The sequence below is a fragment of the Anomaloglossus baeobatrachus genome, unplaced genomic scaffold, assembly GCF_048569485.1.
Source record: "Anomaloglossus baeobatrachus isolate aAnoBae1 unplaced genomic scaffold, aAnoBae1.hap1 Scaffold_154, whole genome shotgun sequence".
NCBI lineage: Eukaryota > Metazoa > Chordata > Amphibia > Anura > Aromobatidae > Anomaloglossus > Anomaloglossus baeobatrachus.
Genome location: NW_027441924.1, coordinates 517732 through 539602, shown reverse-complemented (window position 1 = coordinate 539602; position 21871 = coordinate 517732). Strand labels below are relative to the sequence as shown.

The window sequence follows — 21871 nt, the reverse complement described above, 5'->3', positions numbered from 1 at the left end:
CTGGAGGAGACACATACAGGGACTGAATTCATTCCTTACATACAGATAATTATAGGCCGTGTGTATTTAGTCCTGTCTATTAAAGTCCCATGGCTTCCAGTACCACCTATATGCTGATGACACTCAGATCTACCTCTCTGGTCCAGATGTCACATCTCTGCTGTCCAGAATCCCAGAGTGCCTATCTGCTATATCTTCCTTCTTTTCCTCTCGCTTCCTAAAGCTCAATATGGCCAAAACTGAACTGATCATCTTTCCTCCATCTCCCCTGCACTCTCCACCTGATCTATCCATTACAATTAATAACATCACGCTCTCCCCAGCACCCAAAGTTCGGTGCCTCGGAGTGACCTTTGACTCTGCCCTGTCCTTCATACCGCACATCCAATCCCTCACCACCTCCTGCCGTTTTCAACTCAAAAATATCTCCAGAATCCGCCCTTTTCTCAATCCCCAATCTACAAAAATTCTAGTGCACGCCCTCATAATCTCCCGCATCGACTACTGCAACATCCTCCTCTGTGGTCTCCCTGCTAACACACTCGCCCCTCTCCAGTCCATCCTTAACTCTGCTGCCCGACTGATCCACCTCTCTCCTCAATACCACCCCGCGTCTCCTCTCTGCAAGTCCCTCCACTGGCTCCCAATCTTCCACCGTATCCAATTCAAATTACTAACACTGACCTACAAAGCTATCCATAATCTGTCTCCTCCATATATCTCTGAACTAATCTCTCGCTACACTCCAAAACGTAACCTCCGGTCCTCCCAAGATCTCCTTCTATCCTCCTCTCTCATTCGCTCCTCATGCAACCGACTCCAAGACTTCTCCCGAGCATCCCCGGTCTCCTGGAACTCACTGCCTCAACACGTCAGACTATCTACTACACTCGCAAGCTTCAAACGGAACCTAAAGACTCATCTGTTCAGAAATGCCTATAACCTTCAATGACCTCACTGCTTCACCACCGTGCGGAGCTGCCGCCCCACCACCGTGCGGAGCTGCCGCCCCACCACCGTGCGGAGCTGCCGCCCCACCACCGTGCGGAGCTGCCGCCCCACCACCGTGCGGAGCTGCCGCCCCACCACCGTGCGGAGCTGCCGCCCCACCACCGTGCGGAGCTGCCGCCCCACCACCGTGCGGAGCTGCCGCCCCACCACCGTGCGGAGCTGCCGCCCCACCTACACCCCACCTACTGTCTCCTCCCCAAAATCCTTTAGGATGTAAGCCCGCAAGGGCAGGGCCCTCTTCCCCCTGTGCTAGTCTGTCTATTGTAACGTGTACATGTATTCTGTATGTAACCCCCTCATGTACAGCACCATGGAATCAATGGTGCTCTATAAATAAACAATAATAATAAATAATAATAATAATATTACCTGGTGATGTGAGGGGCTGGGGAACCTCCATCATGACGTCCTTGTACAGATCTTTGTGTCCTTCTAAATTCTCCCACTCCTCCATGGAGAAATAGACGGTGACGTCCTGACACCTTATAGGAACCTGACACATACAATGATACCGTCACCCCCGATCCCTTCATAGCGTTACTGTATAATGTCCCAGCATTCCCAGCAGTGTCACCTCTCCAGTCAGCAGCTCAATCATCTTGTAGGTGAGTTCTAGGATCTTCTGGTCATTGATGTCCTCATGTATCGGGGGGTGAGGTGGAGGCCCCGTGATTGGGCTCAGGGGTCTTCCCCATCCCTCAGACACAGGGGCCTGACAGCGCTCACTAGAGGTCTTCTTCACTACTGTGTAATCCTGGTTATGGAGAGACACAGTAATAAATCTCACTCCAGACATTTCCAGAGTCCTCACCTCTCCAGTTCTGTCCATCTGTTATTCCCATAGATAAGAATGATGTAATGTGACGTCATCAGAATCTCTCACCTCTCCAGTAAGCCGGAAGAGGATCTCTAGGGTGAGGTGTAATATCCTCTCCGCCATCTTGTCCCTGTCCATATCCATCCTTCACGGGGCAATCAGGAGAATTCTCTTCTATAGAAGATCTCCACTGAGAGGATCCGATATTGTAGGGACCTGAGATAATAAGGGGAAACATAGAATGAGAACATTCTGGGGGAACATAATACTGTGTGGGGAAAGGGCCGAGGACCGAGGGCAGAAAGCGGCCGAGGACTTTAGGCCACGCCCCCTAACCACACCCATTTCACAGTCACGCCCATATCCACTCCCCATCCACACCCATTCAGCATGGACACTCAGGCAGCCGACGGGCCTCCAGCATGGACACGCAGGCAGCCGGCGGGCCTCCAGCATGGACACGCAGGCAGCCGGCGGGCCTCCAGCATGGACACGCAGGCAGCCGGCGGGCCTCCAGCATGGACACGCAGGCAGCCGGCGGGCCTCCAGCATGGACACGCAGGCAGCCGGCGGGCCTCCAGCATGGACACGCAGGCAGCCGGCGGGCCTCCAGCATGGACACGCAGGCAGCCGGCGGGCCTCCAGCATGGACACGCAGGCAGCCGGCGGGCCTCCAGCATGGACACGCAGGCAGCCGGCGGGCCTCCAGCATGGACACGCAGGCAGCCGGCGGGCCTCCAGCATGGACACGCAGGCAGCCGGCGGGCCTCCAGCATGGACACGCAGGCAGCAGGCGGGCCTCCAGCACGGGCACGCAGGCAGCCGGCGGGCCTCCAGCACAGAGACGCAGGCAGCTGGCGGGCCTCCAGCACGGAGACGCAGGCAGCCACAGTGAGGCGGCCGGTCGCCCACACAGTGAGGCGGCCGGTCGCCTTCACAGACAGGCGGCGGGCCGCCCGCCTTCACAGACAGGCGGCGGGCCGCCCGCCTTCACAGACAGGCGGCGGGCCGCCCGCCTTCACAGACAGGCGGCGGGCTGCCCGCCTTCACAGACAGGCGGCGGGCCGCCCGCACAGAGAGGCGGCCGTCCACCACAGAGACAGGCGGCCGTCCGCCCGCACAGAGAGGCGGCCAGCCGCCCGCACAGACAGGCGGCCGGCCGTCCGCACAGACAGGCGGCCGGCCGTCCGCACAGACAGGCGGCCGGCCGCACGCACAGACAGGCGGCTGGCCGCACGCACAGAGAGGCGGCCGGCCGGGAGGGGAGGGGAATCAGCGCTGGGGAGATTCTACATACCTTAGGCTTAGCAGCAGCACAGAGCAGTTTCGGGCAGCGCGCTCCTCTCTGTGTTATGCCACGTCACGTGTTAGGATGGTAGGAGGGAAAAGCAGGGAGGCGGGGAGAGAGTGGGTGGGCGGAGCCCGGGAGACGGCCGTCCCGCCCGTGGTAACGGGACAAACAATGTAAAGCGTGATAGTCCCGCTGTATCTGGGACGGTTGGGAGGTATGGCGTTCAGGCTTTGCATAGTGCTCAGTCCCGCGAGAGTGGCACTGGGCATGCGCAAAACTTCGGGAGGACAGTTACATGAGGAAGGCGTCCTTGTGTATGTAAATGAGCAATGGAGGACAGCGTAAAGCGGCAGGAGGGGGAATAACGGACGCCAGACAGCCCGCCCGCGTGACCATAAAAAAACATTTGCATACAAAAAGGTAAGACTTTCTAAAGTATTTTTTTAGGTTTCAAAGGGGGCACAATAACAACAAGAACCTTTCCAGAATGCAGCCCAGGAGCTGCAGAAGGGGAATCTTTTACTTTTATTGCGAAATTTATGCTGACAGGTTCCCTTTAACTGGTAGAGGAGCCAGGATAAAGCAGAGCTGAAGCTGTTGGGCAGCTAGGACCCAGCAGCTCCACAGGCAGGAGACCACTGATCGGTAAGCAATAGAAGTCTGCAGATGTCACTCTGCATAGGTTATTGCTATTGTCAGTGCTGAGTGCTATCTGCAGGAGAGAGAAGTGCTGGTTGCACTTTCTCCTCAGCTTCCTGATTCCCCGTGTGTCTGCAGCAGTGAGAAGCCACACACGGGGAATCAGAGAACAGCTGCAGGGAAGTGCAGGCTCCAAGGCTGGGCATGTCCGCTCTGGTGCAGGGGGGGTCGGCTCTGGTGCGGGGGGGGGGGGTCGGCTCTGCTGCAGGGGGGGGGGGATTCATACCTCAGCAGCAGCTCAGGAGTTTCAAGGTGCGCGCTCGACTCTGTAATGATAGAAGGGACAAACAGCGAGGCGGGGCTACAGTGGTTGGGCGGAGCACGGGACACACAGCCTCACGGGCGGGGCTCGGGATCAAAGGCTCAAAAGAGGGACTGTCCCGCTGTATCCGGGACGGTTGGGAGGTATGCGAGGACCGAGGGTAGAAAGGGGCCGAGGACCGAGGGTAGAAAGGGGCCGAGGACCGAGGGCAGAAAGGGGCCGGGGACCGAGGGCAGAAAGGGGCCGAGGACTGAGGGCAGAAAGGGGCCGAGGACTGAGGGCAGAAAGGGGCCGAGGACTGAGGGCAGAAAGGGGCCGAGGACTGAGGGCAGAAAGGGGCCGAGGACTGAGGGCAGAAAGGGGCCGAGGACTGAGGGCAGACGGGTTTCCTCACTTCCGGCCTCTCGTAGTTGGGGCGTCTGTATCTATCAGAGGAAAAGGAACAAAAACCTCATGATTCATAGAAATCAGCGAGAGAAAAACACCAAGAAAGTCTCAGAGCTGAAGGGGTTAATGCCGCCTGCCCCAGTAATGGGGAATCTCCACACACCTCCACCTGCAGAGCCGCACACTAGATATATAATACCCTGCACCTACCTCCACCTGCAGAGCCGCACACTAGATATATAATACCCTGCACCTGCCTCCACCTGCAGAGCCGCACACTAGATATATAATACCCTGCACCTACCTCCACCTGCAGAGCCGCACACTAGATATATAATACCCTGCACCTACCTCCACCTGCAGAGCCGCACACTAGATATATAATACCCTGCACCTACCTCCACCTGCAGAGCCGCACACTAGATATATAATAACCTGCACCTACCTCCACCTGCAGAGCCGCACACTAGATATATAATACCCTGCACCTACCTCCACCTGCAGAGCCGCACACTAGATATATAATACCCTGCACCTACCTCCACCTGCAGAGCCGCACACTAGATATATAATACCCTGCACCTACCTCCACCTGCAGAGCCGCACACTAGATATATAATACCCTGCACCTACCTCCACCTGCAGAGCCGCACACTAGATATATAATACCCTGCACCTACCTCCACCTGCAGAGCCGCACACTAGATATATAATACCCTGCACCTACCTCCACCTGCAGAGCCACACACTAGATATATAATACCCTGCACCTACCTCCACCTGCAGAGCCGCACACTAGATATATAATACCCTGCACCTACCTCCATCTGCAGAGCCGCACACTAGATATATAATACCCTGCACCTACCTCCACCTGCAGAGCCGCACACTAGATATATAATACCCTGCACCTACCTCCACCTGCAGAGCCGCACACTAGATATATAATACCCTGCACCTACCTCCACCTGCAGAGCCGCACACTAGATATATAATAACCTGCACCTACCTCCACCTGCAGAGCCGCACACTAGATATATAATACCCTGCACCTACCTCCACCTGTAGAGCCGCACACTAGATATATAATACCCTGCACCTACCTCCACCTGCAGAGCCGCACACTAGATATATAATACCCTGCACCTACCTCCACCTGCAGAGCCGCACACTAGATATATAATACCCTGCACCTACCTCCACCTGCAGAGCCGCACACTAGATATATAATACCCTGCACCTACCTCCACCTGTAGAGCCGCACACTAGATATATAATACCCTGCACCTACCTCCACCTGCAGAGCCGCAACTAGATATATAATACCCTGCACCTACCTCCACCTGCAGAGCCGCAACTAGATATATAATACCCTGCACCTACCTCCACCTGCAGAGCCGCACACTAGATATATAATACCCTGCACCTACCTCCACCTGCAGAGCCGCACACTAGATATATAATACCCTGCACCTACCTCCACCTGCAGAGCCGCACACTAGATATATAATACCCTGCACCTACCTCCACCTGCAGAGCCGCACACTAGATATATAATACCCTGCACCTACCTCCTCCTGCAGAGCCGCACACTAGATATATAATACCCTGCACCTACCTCCACCTGCAGAGCCGCACACTAGATATATAATACCCTGCACCTACCTCCACCTGCAGAGCCGCACACTAGATATATAATACCCTGCACCTACCTCCACCTGCAGAGCCGCACACTAGATATATAATACCCTGCACCTACCTCCACCTGCAGAGCCGCACACTAGATATATAATACCCTGCACCTACCTCCTCCTGCAGAGCCGCGCACTAGATATATAATACCCTGCACCTACCTCCTCCTGCAGAGCCGCACACTAGATATATAATACCCTGCACCTACCTCCACCTGCAGAGCCGCACACTAGATATATAATACCCTGCACCTACCTCCACCTGCAGAGCCGCACACTAGATATATAATACCCTGCACCTACCTCCACCTGCAGAGCCGCACACTAGATATATAATACCCTGCACCTACCTCCACCTGCAGAGCCGCACACTAGATATATAATACCCTGCACCTACCTCCACCTGCAGAGCCGCACACTAGATATATAATACCCTGCACCTGCCTCCACCTGCAGAGCCGCACACTAGATATATAATACCCTGCACCTACCTCCACCTGCAGAGCCGCACACTAGATATATAATACCCTGCACCTACCTCCACCTGCAGAGCCGCACACTAGATATATAATACCCTGCACCTACCTCCTCCTGCAGAGCCGCACACTAGATATATAATACCCTGCACCTACCTCCTCCTGCAGAGCCGCACACTAGATATATGGCTGCTCTGTGCTTACAGGACCTGTGATGATGTCACATGGAGGGGAGGAGTCAGGGGTCACATGGTCAGCTCCTCAGTGTAGTCCTATATTAATGTGCACACACTGGATGAGGCGCGGTGTCAGTGGACGGTTATTGTAAACTATTGTTTTGTATGTATGTGACCCCTGTTGCGTATGTATGTGACCCCTGTTGCGTATGTATGTGACCACTGTTGCGTATGTATGTGACCACTGTTGCGTATGTATGTGAGCCCTGTTGCGTATGTATGTGACCCCTGTTGCGTATGTATGTGACCCCTGTTGCGTATGTATGTGACCCCTGTTGCGTATGTATGTGACCCCTGTTGCGTATGTATGTGACCCCTTCACACTCTTATTTCGATCTTTGCTTTATTGAATTCTTTATTGATAAGTTCAGGTGAGGAGAAGATTTGTTGAGCGACTTTTAAATAAAGACGTTTGGAACTGATCGGTCTTGATCACAAGTCGCTGAAAATGTGTGTATGACGTATATGGAGCAGAGCTGTGCATGTAACAGAGTGTCACGCTCCCGGTGTCCCAGCAGCGCTCCTTACCTACTGAGCCGGTTTCACCATCCAGGCACCGCTCCGTACCCACTGATCCGGTCGCACCTGCATTGCACCGCTCCGTGCTCACTGATCCAGTCTCACCATCGCCCCACCGCTCCTTGCTCACTAGTCCAGTCCATGCGCCCACCGGTCACGCCTGGCGCTCCCGCTCTTGATCCCCTGAGTCCTGTTCCGGGTCTCAGGAGTCTGACTCTGACTGATGCCTCTGTATAGGACCGGGCCGCGCCCACTCACCTGGTCTTATAGGCCCAGCACTGCTGCAACAGGAGACCTGAGGCTGTGCTGAGTATATAGGACTGGCCTTTCCATGTGGGCGGGGCCTGATCATCGCATGTGTTTCTATGCCTTGTCTTGTGAGCTAGGTGCTCAGGTCCTCTTGTTCCTGTTTCCTGTATTACTGCCTTAAAGTACTCTGTGACCCTAGTGACCTGGACCTGTCTTTGCTACCTGGTACCTGTACCTGTTCCTGTACTGTCCTATGGGACTCCATGACCCTGGTGACCTGGTTCTTCCCGTTCCTGCCACGCTAGTGCTCCAGCTACCGTGTACCCTGCCCTCCAGGTGGGGTGCTCAGTCCAGTGGATCCACCTTCTGGGCCTACCAGTCCTCCCCGGCCCTCACAGTATGATCAGGCCATTGATTCCGCTGAAGCACAGAAATCAGAGCTTGCTGAGCTGCGCCAGGAGCTGGCGCAACAGCGCGAAACCCTGAACCGGATGCTGAAGTTCATGACGTCCGTGGACCACCGGTTATATGCACTGCAGACCGCCTCCTCATCTCAGTACACACAGCAACCAGTCTCCAGGTCCGAACCAGTTGTCTCCACGGCCTCGCAACTTTGCCTTGCTGCTCCGCCTCGCTACGCAGGGGATCCCAAGTCCTGCCGAGGCTTCCTGAACCAGTGCTCCTTGCACTTTCAGTTGCTCCCGCACTTGTTCGCCTCAGACCAGGCCAAGGTGGCATTCCTGATATCACACCTGGAAGGTGAAGCCCTGGCCTGGATTAACCCTCTGTGGGAGAACGAGGACCCGATGACCACCGATATCCAGGAGTTCCTACGAGCCTTCCGGGGCACCTTCGACGAACTCGGACGGACTACTGCAGTGACCTCTACGCTCCTCCGGCTACGCCAAGGGACCCAGTCGGCCAGTGTGCCATACAGTTCCGCACGCTCGCTTAGGAGCTGGGCTGGAACAATGAGGCCTTAACGGCGGCCTTTTGGGAGGGTCTCTCTGGTCGTATTAAAGACGAACTCACCGGCCGTGACGTTCCACGCACCTTGGACGTTTTGATTTCTCTGGCCACCCGGATTGACCTCCGTTTTCTGGAGCGTGCCCAGGAGGTAGTCCGGGAGAAGCGACCACCTCGCCACGTCTTGCCCCCGCAGAAACCTACCGCACCCTCGTCCCTGCCTTTCCGCGAATCGTCACCAGAACCCATGCAAGTGGACCGTCTGACCCAAGCCAAGAACGCCGTGCAGAACGGGTCGCCCGGGGCCTGTGGTTCTATTGTGGTGACGGGTCACATATGTTTCGAACATAAATGAGGTGACAGATCTGTTTTATAAATATCATTTCATCAATATATTTTTATTCAATTTAATAGATCTCTTGGTTTTATATTATTTATATTATATTAATTTTATATTATTTTAATTCAGATCTCGACTTTTAAATACCGTATGATTCATTTTAATAATGTTTATATTTATACATTTATATAACTATAAATTGTATATGAGTGATGTTAATGATTCATGTTTCTAATTGAGGGAAGGGGTGCGTGATTATGGGGTCCTGTGTGTGGTTATTCCGGCACTGTCCTTCGCACTAGTCATGCAGGAGGGCTTCTCGTTTGAAGCTTGGGAACTTTCCGTAATCAGCGCAGACGCTGTGAGGTAATTCCCACGGTCTGAAGTCTTTTAACCCCCACGCATGCGCAGTGTGGCTCCCACGGACCTGAACTCCTGTTACCCCTATTACCCGTGATTATACCATCTTTAGGGTTGATTTTTTCAAAGCTATTAGGAAAATTCACCTTTATAAGCATTTTAAATTTCAATCCTCAGTCACCGATCTCGTCCCGGAGGTTCTTCTACCCGCGGGGCTTGACCGGCCGACTTTTGATTGTACTGAGGCTTTTGGAGCTGACACGATCAATGACGCCAGGGTCCTTTTAAGTTTGACAGAACAAGATTCCGACCAAATGGGCGATGTCCATCCTACTCCCTCTCTTCCCTTTTCTAAAGGGATTAGGTCTAATTTTTGTCCTCCGTCCTCACAGGGCAATTTGGTCAATCTCTTTCAGGACGCAGTGCGTTAATTCACCCAGAACTGGCACATAACCTGAGCCGAGCTGAATGGAAAGCCGTCCAGATTATGCAGGGATGGGAGGACACCGTCTTTCGTGAGGCCGATAAGGGGGGCAATGTTGTTCTCCTTACTCGGTTTTACTACATAGAAGAGGCACGTCGACAACTATCGGACACCTCCACATATACCCCTCTTTTGTTTGATCCCACCACAGGTTACAAAAAGCAGTTGCAGCGGTTATTGGAAAAATACTTATGCCTGCTTTACACCAGACGATCTATCGTGCGATAGATCGTCGGGGTCACGGTTTTTGTGACACACATCCGGCATCGCTTGTGACATTGGCCTGTGTGACACCTCCTAGCGAGGCAGTATCGCTCACAAATCGTGAGTCGTGTACTGGTTGCTAGGTTTCATAAAATCGTTTATTTTACTTTGCTCTGGTTGTTCATCGTTCCCGTGGCAGCACACGTCTCTCCGTGTGACACCACGGGAACGATGAACAGCATCTTACCTGCGTCCCGCGGCTCCCGCTGGTTATGTGGAAGGAAGGAGGTGGGCGGGATGTTTACATCACGCTCATCTCCGCCCCTCCGCATCTATTGGCCAGCGGCTGTGTGACGTCGCTGTGACGTCAAACGTTCCTTCCACTCCAGGAAGTGGATGTTTGCCGCCCTCAGCGACGTCACACGGGAGGTAAGTACGTGTGACGGGGGGTGAACGACTTTGAGCGCCACGGGCAATCAATTGCCCATGTCGCGGGCGGGGAGGAGGGTGTCAGCACACTACGCTCACCCCTTCTGCTCGGGTCCGGCGGCCGCTGCTCAGTGGTGGCTCGAGCTGTAGGCCGGATCCCGGGGGTTCTCGAGCGGCACTCCTCGCCCGTGAGTGAAAGGGGTTTGTTGGGTGTGGGGATTGTTTATTGTCCGTGACGCCACCCACGGTTGTGGTGATTTCACCACCGCTGCTCAATATGGGGATCCCGGGGATGGTGATGCGGAGCAGCCAGGTGTTGTGTTGCCCCTCCGTGGGTAGGGGTTGGTGATCCCGGGGCCCGGTGATGAGATGGGAGATGCAGGGCCTGGTGGGCGCAGGGACGCGGGGGCAGCGCTGTGCCTTGCGGCACTGTGGTACTCACTCAGCCTGAGACGTTGACATAGTTTTACGGTAAACCACACGGCTGGAAAGACGGTTCCCACGGACGGCTGCACTTGCTCTCCCAGTAGGTGACGGTGATGTCCCTTTTCCTTGCACCTTTGTTTCTGTGTTGGTCGCGATGGGTCCCCACCGGTAACCCACTCCCCGGCTTCAAGCTGGACCGGAGGAGCTCTACTCTTTGCCCGCAGGCGCTGGCCCTGAGAAACTGGTGCCCTGGCGGTGGCGGTGCTTCTGCTACAATGGTTGGGCTGTTGCCTTCAATCGGGACTTGGTTGTTGGGGGATCTACGTCCCCTTCACTGACGGATTCGGCAAATTATGGCGACTCCTAGCCTTGCCGGGGTCCGAGAGGCCCCTGCCCTGGTGCTGACTGTCCTTTGGTACACTGCTCCAGACCGCCGGGCCACTACCCGTCCGCGGTCCTTCCAGGAACTTCCAAACAGTCCCCCTCCAGACAGTCACCGCCGTTGCTGACCTTGCTGACTCTGTCCTGCACACAGCTGGACTACTTCAGGCTTTCTTTCTGTCACCTTTCACCTTCCTTCAACTTCTCCTACTCCTCCTTTACCACTTCCACTTCTACTTCCCTTTCACTTACCTGTCTACTCAAGCTCCCCCTGAGCTAATCTTCACTCAAGCCCTGCCTGGGCTAAACTGCCTAGTTTCTCCCGCCTCCAGAGCTGTGTCCTCCTCGGTGGGCGGAGCCAACCACCTGGCCCACCCCCTGGTGTGAACATCAGCCCCTGGAGGAAGGCAACAAGGATTTTTGGTTAGCTTTGGTGTGCCTAACTGGGATGTAGGGTGTGGTGGTGTGATGACCTGTGACCCCTGGCTTGCCCAGGGCGTCACGCCCATGATGCACAAAACGCCGGGGGCGGGTACGATCGATCGTGAAATTGCACGATCGGTCGTCCCGTGTAAAGCAGGCATTACACTTGGGCTTTTTGACTCCTAGATTGGCGGAAAGGCTGCTTCCCACATTCCCTACCAAACCCCATTGGTACTTCATTCCCAAGGTACATAAAAACAAGGAAAAACATCCTGGCCATCCCATAGTGGAAGGCATAGGCTCCTTAACGGAGCCTTTGTCGCACTCTGTGGACTGGCTTATACATCCAGGATTGGTTAATATACCATCTTATGTTAAGGATACTGGGGATTTTATTTCTATGTTAAAAGGATTTACCTGGCAGGAGGGTTTTTCACTTGCTTCCATCGATGTGGAGAGTTTGTACACTCGCATCCCACAGACCTTGGCAGTGGAGGCCGTGGTTAAAGGGAACCTGTCATCAGAAATTTCGCCTAAAACCTAACAGATTCCCCCTCTGCAGCTCCTGGGCTGCATTCTATAAAGGTCCCTGTTATGATTGTGCCCACTTTCTGACCGAAAAAAAGTGTTTATAAAGTTGTACCTTTTTGGCTTCTGATTCTGTAAATCCGTCACGGGGGCGGGATGCCTGATGGCCGTTATTCTGCCCCCTGGTTCTGTATGCCGCCCCCATCGCTGATTTCAATACTTCTGGACGCCGCCCACTGCTCCAGCCATCCCCGCGCATGCCCAGTGCTCATCTCTCGGGGATGAGCACTGTGCCCAGCGTCACCGCTGGTGACGTGCACGCAGGGTTAAGATTATGGGCGGTGCTGTGATGTTTATTCCTAAGCAACCGCCCATAATCACGGGGCCACGCTTTTCCCCTCGGCCTGCTTCGTTCTGCGCAAGCGCGCTGCTGCTGACCCCCACGTCACCTCCTTCCCATCTTGCCCCGAAGCAGGCCGAGGGGAAAAGCGCGGCCCCGCGATTATGGGCGGTTGCTTAGGAATAAACATCACAGCACCGCCCATAATCTTAACCCTGCGTGCACGTCACCAGCGGTGACGCTGGGCACAGTGCTCATCCCCGAGAGATGAGCACTGGGCATGCGCGGGGATGGCTGGAGCAGTGGGCGGCGTCCAGAAGTATTGAAATCAGCGATGGGGGCGGCATACAGAACCAGGGGGCAGAATAACGGCCATCAGGCAGCCCGCCCCCGTGACGGATTTACAGAATCAGAAGCCAAAAAGGTACAACTTTATAAACACTTTTTTTCGGTCAGAAAGTGGGCACAATCATAACAGGGACCTTTATAGAATGCAGCCCAGGAGCTGCAGAGGGGGAATCTGTTAGGTTTTAGGGGACATTTCTGATGACAGGTTCCCTTTAAAGTTCTAAAAAAATGTGGAAAAAGCATAACATTCTGCAAATTTGTGGAGGAAGCTTTGGGCTTTATACTCAGCAAAAACGCCTTTACTTTCTTGGATAAATGGTTTTTGCAATGCGGGGGCACTGCGATGGGTACGCCCGTCGCATGTGCCCTCGCCAACCCATTTTTGGGAGTATTTTGAAAGCCAATATGTTTTTGCCGTTTCCAGTCCCTTTCTCTGCCATATTAAATATTACCTGCGTTACATGGACGGCATATTCATTTTTGTGGGATGGTTCATCCACACAATTTTCTGATTTTGTAGCTCACTTAAATGGGACCAACGCCATGAATATGTCGTTCACGTATGATTTGGGTGATCAGTCCCTGAATTTTTTGGATGTAACAGTTTCTATTGTAGAGGGGGTAATTCAAACCAAGGTGTTCCGAAAACCTACAGCTTCAAATACTCTCTTCCATTTCGACAGTGCCCATCCCAACCATACTAAAAACGCATTGCCGTACAGCCAGTTTCTTCGGTTGTGGCTTATTAAATGATGCGTTTTTTTTGCAGCAATCGGCTGACCTAAAGTTGAGGTTAAAAAAGAGAGGATATCCGGATAGGATAGTAGAGACCGCCTTTGATAAGTGTGTTGTGAATTATGCTCGTGAAAGGGACCGTGGCTACATTGACCGTTCAGACAGGAAAACACAACCCCGTAGGTTTATTTTTAATTTTAAGTTTGGCCCCCTAGATTCAGTAATAAAAACTGCCCTGTATAAGAATTGGCACATATTAGAACAGGACTGTGATCTAAGAGAAATGACTGCCGCAAAACCTCTGGTTACCTACCGCAGGTGCAATAATCTTAAAGATATTCTGGTTAAAAACAGGATAACCCAGCCTGCCACATGGCTGGAATAAAGCACTCCAGTCGGTAACTGTAAGTGCGGCCAGTGTAGGTTCTGTCACTTACATTATACGGGCAATCCGATAAAAATCGGTTCTAAGTAGTTGCGGTCATTTCTACATCGGTAAAACTATCAGACCAATGTATGTAAGGTTCAAGGAACATTTTAACTCTGTAACATCCGGAAAGGGTTCCACTCGGCTTATTGAGCATGTCTGTAGTGTACATAACAGTGACCCCAATAGTCTGAGATTTGCAGGGATGGAGAGGGTATTCCTCCCCCCTCAAGGGGGTGATTTACACAGGCCCTTACTATAGACTGATGCTAGGCTCATTATAAAGTATGAATCCCAGGGGAGCCTTGGTCTGAATGACAGGAATCACCTCTCAGTTTTTCTATGAAAGTATATTGTACATCTCTAGATGTCCTTATGTATTGTTTGTATTTGTGCATTGATTGTAATTGTAACATATTGTATTTTATTGCTTGACATAATATGTATGTATGTCAATTTTTTGCACTATTTGTTCACTGCACTCCTCACCTGTTTTTAATGGCAGTGACATAGACCTGATACAGCCCTCTCATAAGGCGCCGGTCTATGCCTCTCCACATGGACCCGAGGAAGCGTATTCATATGCGAAACGGCCGTCGTCCGTGAGGGGGCTCGATTTCTGCTCTACTCCTGCCTTTTTATGCACCGTACTAAATAAATGTTCTAGCTGGATTCCGGTGAGTGCCGTCTGTTTATTTCTCTGGACTTCTTCGTTGAGCACATACTTGCTGCGGACAGGCACCATGGTACCAGCCACGTGGAGATCCCTGTCCAGATCCTGGATTTGTCCTAACAGATGTGTACGGGGGGTGGTGCGGCAAATAACTCTCTTTTGGATTTACCTGTTACCCCTCACGCATGCGCACTCATGCTTTGCTCTGGCACTCGCTTTCTGAACCTTCACAGCTAGAATCACTATACTAAAGGGGGCTTTACACGCAGCGACATCGCTAGCGATGTCGCTCGTGAAAGCACCCGCCTCCGTCGTTTGTGTGTCACGGGCAAATCGCTGCCCATGGAGCACAATATCGCTAACAACAGTCACACGTACTTACCATCCTAGCGATGTCGCTGTGGGCGGCAAACAACCTCATTGTTAAGGGGGCGGTTCGTGCGCCGTCACACAGCAGCCGACCAATAGAAGTGGAGGGGCGGAGAACAGCCGCATTAACGACATGCTCACCTCATTGCCGGAGGACGCAGGTAAGCTGTTGTTCGTCGTTCCCGGGGTGTCACACGTAGCGATGTGTGCTGCCTCAGGAATGACGAACAACCTACGTCCACAACCACCAACGAGATTTTGAAAATGAACGACGTGTCAACGATCAACGATAAGGTGAGTATTTTTGATCGTTGAAACTCGCTCGGAGCTGTTACACGCAACGACGTCGCTAACGACGCCGGATGTGCGTCACGAATTCCGTGACCCCGACGACATATCGTTAGATATGATGTTGCGTATAACGGGGTCTTTAGGAATATAAATATATGGTAATAATCAACACTCCCCACCAATAACTAATATTCTTTAATGCTATTAAAATTAATTATTTTAACATTGCTTTTTGTTTTTAAAACTGAAGAAATGTTCATTAATTACCATATTTTTCTCTTTATAAGACGCACTTCTGTTCCCCCAAATTTTGGAGGAAAGTAGGGGGTGCGTCTTATAAGCCGAATATACGGGGATACGGGGTGGGGGGGTGTATATATATATATATATATATATATATATGTACACTGCAGGGTCCAGGGGAGGTGGGGACAGCTCTGGAGCGCAGGTGAATGCTGCGGCGGCAGCGTTTGATCTCCTGCTCCCGCTCATATAATATGCACAGCCGCTGTCCATCTCCGGTGGTGCTGAAATCGCACCGCAGTGATGGGCTGGGGAGCGGTGCATATTATATGTCTCTGCGTCCCCCTGTGATGGCACATGCCCCCCCCTGTGTTAGATTTGGCCCCCAGGCTGCTGCTCATTCTAAAATAAAAAAGCTTTACTTACCTACTGCAGCGTTTCTCCCCGTGTCCCTGCTTCCACTGTGATCAGGCACGCAGAGATCTCAGTCTGCTGTGCCGATCACATGACCGCACTGAGAACCAGGAAGTAAGGAAGAGAAGCGCGGAGGGAGACAGGAGGGAGATAAACGCTGGAGGAGGTAAGGAAAGACGGTTTTATTTTACTATGGGCAGCAGCCTGGGGGCGATATCTAACACAGGGGGACTTGTGCGATCTATAGGGGCCATGGGCAGCACTATGGGGGCGATATCTAACACAGGGAGACTTGTGCGATCTATATAGGGGCCATGGGCAGCACTATGGGGGCGATATCTAACACAGGGGGACTTGTGCGATCTATAGGGGCCATGGGCAGCATGGGGGCGCTATCTAACACAGGGGAACGTGTGCAATTCATCGGGGACCATAGGCAGCACAGGGGAACGTGTGCCATCACAAGTGGGGCTATAGTCAATATAAGGGGGCCATATCCAGATTAAGGGGGCAAATTTTAGGATGGGGGGCTATGACGGACATATACCCTATATGATTTGTTAGAGGGACACTGGCATTATAAGATGGACCCCATTTAACATTTAAAAAAAAAAAATTCTCTTTTCCTTCACCAAATTTGGGGGTGCGTCTTATAATCAGGTGCGTCTTTTAAAGCGAAAAATACGGTACATTCCTCCATGGATTTTCCTTCATTGGTTCCTGAGCGGCTTCATCTGTATTTGCACATTAAAACCCGCAGGCAGACCGCCACCTCCATGGCTTCTAACTGGGTCTGTTTAGGGCCCTTATACAAGAAAATGTTTAATTTTCACACATATTGCTTTTTTTGTTATATGAACTCCTTCTAGTACGTTAACCTCATATGTACGATTGCCGCACGCGATCTCTGCACACACTGTATATTATGTCTGCACTACTATATGAAACCTCTCAACACTTCTTACCCATAAGGACTTTCCTGCTCGTGGTCTCTGAACATTCGCACTGCATATCAAATTTTGCACAACCCGTCGCTATACACACGCAATTTTTTATTTTTCTTCAGTTTTCTCCTTTTTCATTTTAATAAATAATACACGATTGTGAGATTCCACTTTTAAATTATTTTTATATATTTTTTTCTATTTCTGTAATATCATCATCAATTTCGTTTTTCAGCACAACCCCTCTCCCATTTTTTAACTCAATAAATACCATAACCTTTCTTCTCTTCCCATTGTTTATCATGATCCCCTATATAGGGCTGTGGATAGAGCCTCCAGCCAGTGTATTACTACGATCCCCAGTAAATTCCATAGTTCTAGACTCTCAGCATTCTGTTATATTTCCAAGAAATATTTTTGCATTATTCATTTTCTCTTTTTGCTTTTTGTTCTGTAATTTCTATATTGTTGCGATATTTGTTACAATTCCAGGACTTTTAAAGTCATCTTTTAATACATTATGCTTTAAATCTTGTTGCCGTTATTTCATTAGTCGATTGTCCCTCCAGTATTTGAAATACAGCGGGCGGTCCTCTAACATATCTGTATATATATATATATATATATATATATATATATATATATATATATATATATATATATATATAGGTTCTTTCCTCTGTAGTAGACTGTTGATCTTTCCTTGATGTCCTGATGAAGGAGACGGAGTTCTCTGAAACGCATCAACCTGAATAAAAGCATAAAGAAATAATCAACATCTGATTTTCTGGTGATAGCGCGGCAAACACCCGATCTCTCCCACGTTATGACTGAATTCGCTTTCCAGGTCTGCGGCTATCACCATCTTTTATGTACGTTTAGGAGTTGTGACTGGCACAACCCTTATAGGTGAATGAAATTACCTTGGCTTATCTGTTACCTTACCTGGTAAGACCCTGTTCTGCGCTTCTATCCACAGTATTTCCTATGTACACTGTGATGGTCAGCCAGAGACTGGGTGAGTCGTGTGATGAGCGGTGAATGAACTCAGGTGAGGTCACTGAAGTCACCTGAGGTCAAGTTACCAGCGGTCACAGGTGGAGACCCTCAAGCTGTGTCCGCGACTAACCTGAGTGACGTCACAACTGATCGCTGCTCAGTCTCTGCCTGAACCTCACAGCGGACAGTCATGTGCCACGATCGCGTGCTATGACTACATGTAGCAGAGCTTGAATCGTCGTGGGACCTCATGTGGATTATGTTGGACCTGCACGGGTGTTTTGGGGATTAATAAACTGGGAAAAGAAGGTATCTGCTACATACATATCATGCACACATGGCTTCGCTACATACACGTTGTGCACCCACGGCTCCACTACATAGGGGTCATGCACACACGGCTCTGTTACATACACAGCTCCTCTACGTAGATATCATACACACATAGCACTGTCTCGTAAACATCGTACACATGCGGCTCTGCTCCATATACGTCATACACACATTTTCAGCGACTTGTGTTCAAGACCGATCAGGTCCAAACAATTTTCTTCTAAAGTCGTGTGGCGCCCCTGACCTGGTCAGGTACCACTGAGTACTGCACCCATGCTGGGAACAGTACAATACAGGTAATCCAGAAGGCTGACCGAGGTGTGACTACACAGGCGCATAGTGATCAGGTCTCACACATGTACCTTTGAGAGGACCCCTGGGGATCCCAGGAGGGGGAAAAGCCTTCACCTCCACTGGAATAGTGGAGGGGGCCAAAAGCCTCCATCTCCACTCAAGGGGTGTGGTAGAGAGTCTGGTTGCTAGGTGGCGTAGGCAGGCACAAGAGGGAGAAGGAGGAGAATAGTCTGAAGCAGAGTGGGGAGGAGAGAGGAGCATGAAAGTGGAGCTCTGAGAGGAGCAGCAGAGCAGGTCCCTCAAGTGAGCCGGTTCAGTGTGCAGTTCAGGGGAGAGCGGGAGCAGACCCCTGGGGCTGTTGCAGTCTGACAGCGTCCGCGCAGTGGCTACCGACGGGGGAGAACGGTCACCTAGGAGTGCTACCCGAAATCCATCTTCAGCTAAAGAGAGAGCACGGAGTGGGAAGTAAGGAGACTGCTAGGGAGTACCAGGCCCAAACGGGTAGTAGGTCCCAGTGCAGGGATAGATCCACCTTTCCTTGCCAAACCTGCTTGAGGGGGTACTTTACACCCCCAAGATCACACTACAAAGTCCGCAGCCACGTCGCCACAGTTAGGGCCCATAGTTCACAGGAGGCAAGCAGCTGGAGTGTCCTGGCCCAGGCTACAAGCAAACGGACAAACCGAAGGGGAGAGAGGCTTCAGCAACTTCCCTGGGTGACCCCCATAGGGACTAAAAGTCGGGGTTACCCCAAACCACCAAGGGCTAAGGAAGGCGAGTCGGTAGTCACCCTCATCAGTCAGCCTGAAGGACACCTGGTTCCAACCTGGTTCATCCCAGCTACGCCCGGGTTACTCACTCTGCCACCTTCTGTGAGTAAAAACCCTGAAAGACATCCTGCTTGTGTGGAGTTATTCTGCGCCTTGTGGTTCTACACACCTACACAGGGCCCTGGGGCTTGCCTCACTCTCAGGAGGCTATTACAACTGACTGCACCCACCATCAGCCCCAGGCATCCCTTAATCTGCAGTGGCGGTCCCCACTGACCGCAATTCTGAGAGTGGCGTCACGACAAATAGAAGATTTCCTACCGGTGACAGGATCCAGCCGAGTGGAGTCCCTGAAGGTAATGCACCGACACTGCATCAGCGGGGCTTCACAGTCGCTCAACAAATCTTCTCCTCACCTGAACTTATCAATAAATAATTCAATTTAGCAAAGATTGAAATGAGTGTGAAGGAGTCACATACATACGCAACAGGGGGCACATACATACGCAACAGGGGTTTACTATAACCATCCACTGACACCGCACCTCATCCAGTGTGTGCACGCCAATATAGGACTACATTGAGGAGCTGATCATGTGACCCCTGACTCCTCCCCTCCATGTGACATCATCACAGGTCCTGTAAGCACAGAGCAGCCATATATCTAGTGTGCGGCTCTGCAGGAGGAGGTAGGTGCAGGGTATTATATATCTAGTGTGCGGCTCTGCAGGTGGAGGTAGGTGCAGGGTATTATATATCTAGTGTGCGGCTCTGCAGGTGGAGGTAGGTGCAGGGTATTATATATCTAGTGTGTGGCTCTGCAGGTGGAGGTAGGTGCAGGGTATTATATATCTAGTGTGCGGCTCTGCAGGAGGAGGTAGGTGCAGGGTATTATATATCTAGTGTGCGGCTCTGCAGGTGGAGGTAGGTGCAGGGTATTATATATCTAGTGTGCGGCTCTGCAGGTGGAGGTAGGTGCAGGGTATTATATATCTAGTGTGCGGCTCTGCAGGTGGAGGTAGGTGCAGGGTATTATATATCTAGTGTGCGGCTCTGCAGGAGGAGGTAGGTGCAGGGTATTATATATCTAGTGTGCGGCTCTGCAGGTGGAGGTAGGTGCAGGGTATTATATATGTAGTGAGCGGCTCTGCAGGTGGAGGTAGGTGCAGGGTATTATATATCTAGTGTGCGGCTCTGCAGGTGGAGGCAGGTGCAGGGTATTATATATCTAGTGTGCGGCTCTGCAGGTGGAGGTAGGTGCAGGGTATTATATATCTAGTGTGCGGCTCTGCAGGTGGAGGTAGGTGCAGGGTATTATATATCTAGTGTGCGGCTCTGCAGGTGGAGGTAGGTGCAGGGTATTATATATCTAGTGTGCGGCTCTGCAGGTGGAGGTAGGTGCAGGGTATTATATATCTAGTGTGCGGCTCTGCAGGTGGAGGTAGGTGCAGGGTATTATATATCTAGTGTGCGGCTCTGCAGGTGGAGGTAGGTGCAGGGTATTATATATCTAGTGTGCGGTCTGCAGGAGGAGGTAGGTGCAGGGTATTATATATCTAGTGTGCGGCTCTGCAGGTGGAGGTAGGTGCAGGGTATTATATATCTAGTGTGCGGCTCTGCAGGTGGAGGTAGGTGCAGGGTATTATATATCTAGTGTGCGGCTCTGCAGGAGGAGGTAGGTGCAGGGTATTATATATCTAGTGTGCGGCTCTGCAGGTGGAGGTAGGTGCAGGGTATTATATATCTAGTGTGCGGCTCTGCAGGTGGAGGTAGGTGCAGGGTATTATATATCTAGTGTGCGGCTCTGCAGGTGGAGGTAGGTGCAGGGTATTATATATCTAGTGTGCGGCTCTGCAGGTGGAGGTAGGTGCAGGGTATTATATATCTAGTGTGCGGCTCTGCAGGTGGAGGTAGGTGCAGGGTATTATATATCTAGTGTGCGGCTCTGCAGGTGGAGGTAGGTGCAGGTTATTATATCTCTAGTGTGCGGCTCTGCAGGTGGAGGTAGGTGCAGGGTATTATATATCTAGTGTGCGGCTCTGCAGGTGGAGGTAGGTGCAGGGTATTATATATCTAGTGTGAGGCTCTGCAGGTGGAGGTAGGTGCAGGGTATTATATATCTAGTGTGCGGCTCTGCAGGTGGAGGTAGGTGCAGGGTATTATATATCTAGTGTGCGGCTCTGCAGGTGGAGGTAGGTGCAGGGTATTATATATCTAGTGTGCGGCTCTGCAGGGGGAGGTAGGTGCAGGGTATTATATATCTAGTGTGCGGCTCTGCAGGTGGAGGTAGGTGCAGGGTATTATATATCTAGTGTGAGGCTCTGCAGGTGGAGGTAGGTGCAGGGTATTATATATCTAGTGTGCGGCTCTGCAGGTGGAGGTAGGTGCAGGGTATTATATATCTAGTGTGCGGCTCTGCAGGTGGAGGTAGGTGCAGGGTATTATATATCTAGTGTGCGGCTCTGCAGGTGGAGGTGTGTGGAGATTCCCCATTACTGGGGCAGGCGGCATT

General features: G+C 51.8%; 1 long non-coding RNA gene and 1 pseudogene across 1 annotated transcript; both read right to left on the bottom strand.

Moving 5' to 3' along the window:
• The window catches only part of LOC142260656 (uncharacterized), an 86770-nt pseudogene that overhangs the window by 4648 nt on the left and 60251 nt on the right, over positions 1–21871 (bottom strand).
• On the bottom strand, positions 17096–19948 carry LOC142260657 (uncharacterized). Its single transcript, XR_012728679.1, has 3 exons — positions 19862–19948; positions 19681–19775; positions 17096–17711 (listed from the first exon to the last, which is right to left on the bottom strand). It is a non-coding gene; the product is annotated as an uncharacterized LOC142260657 (long non-coding RNA).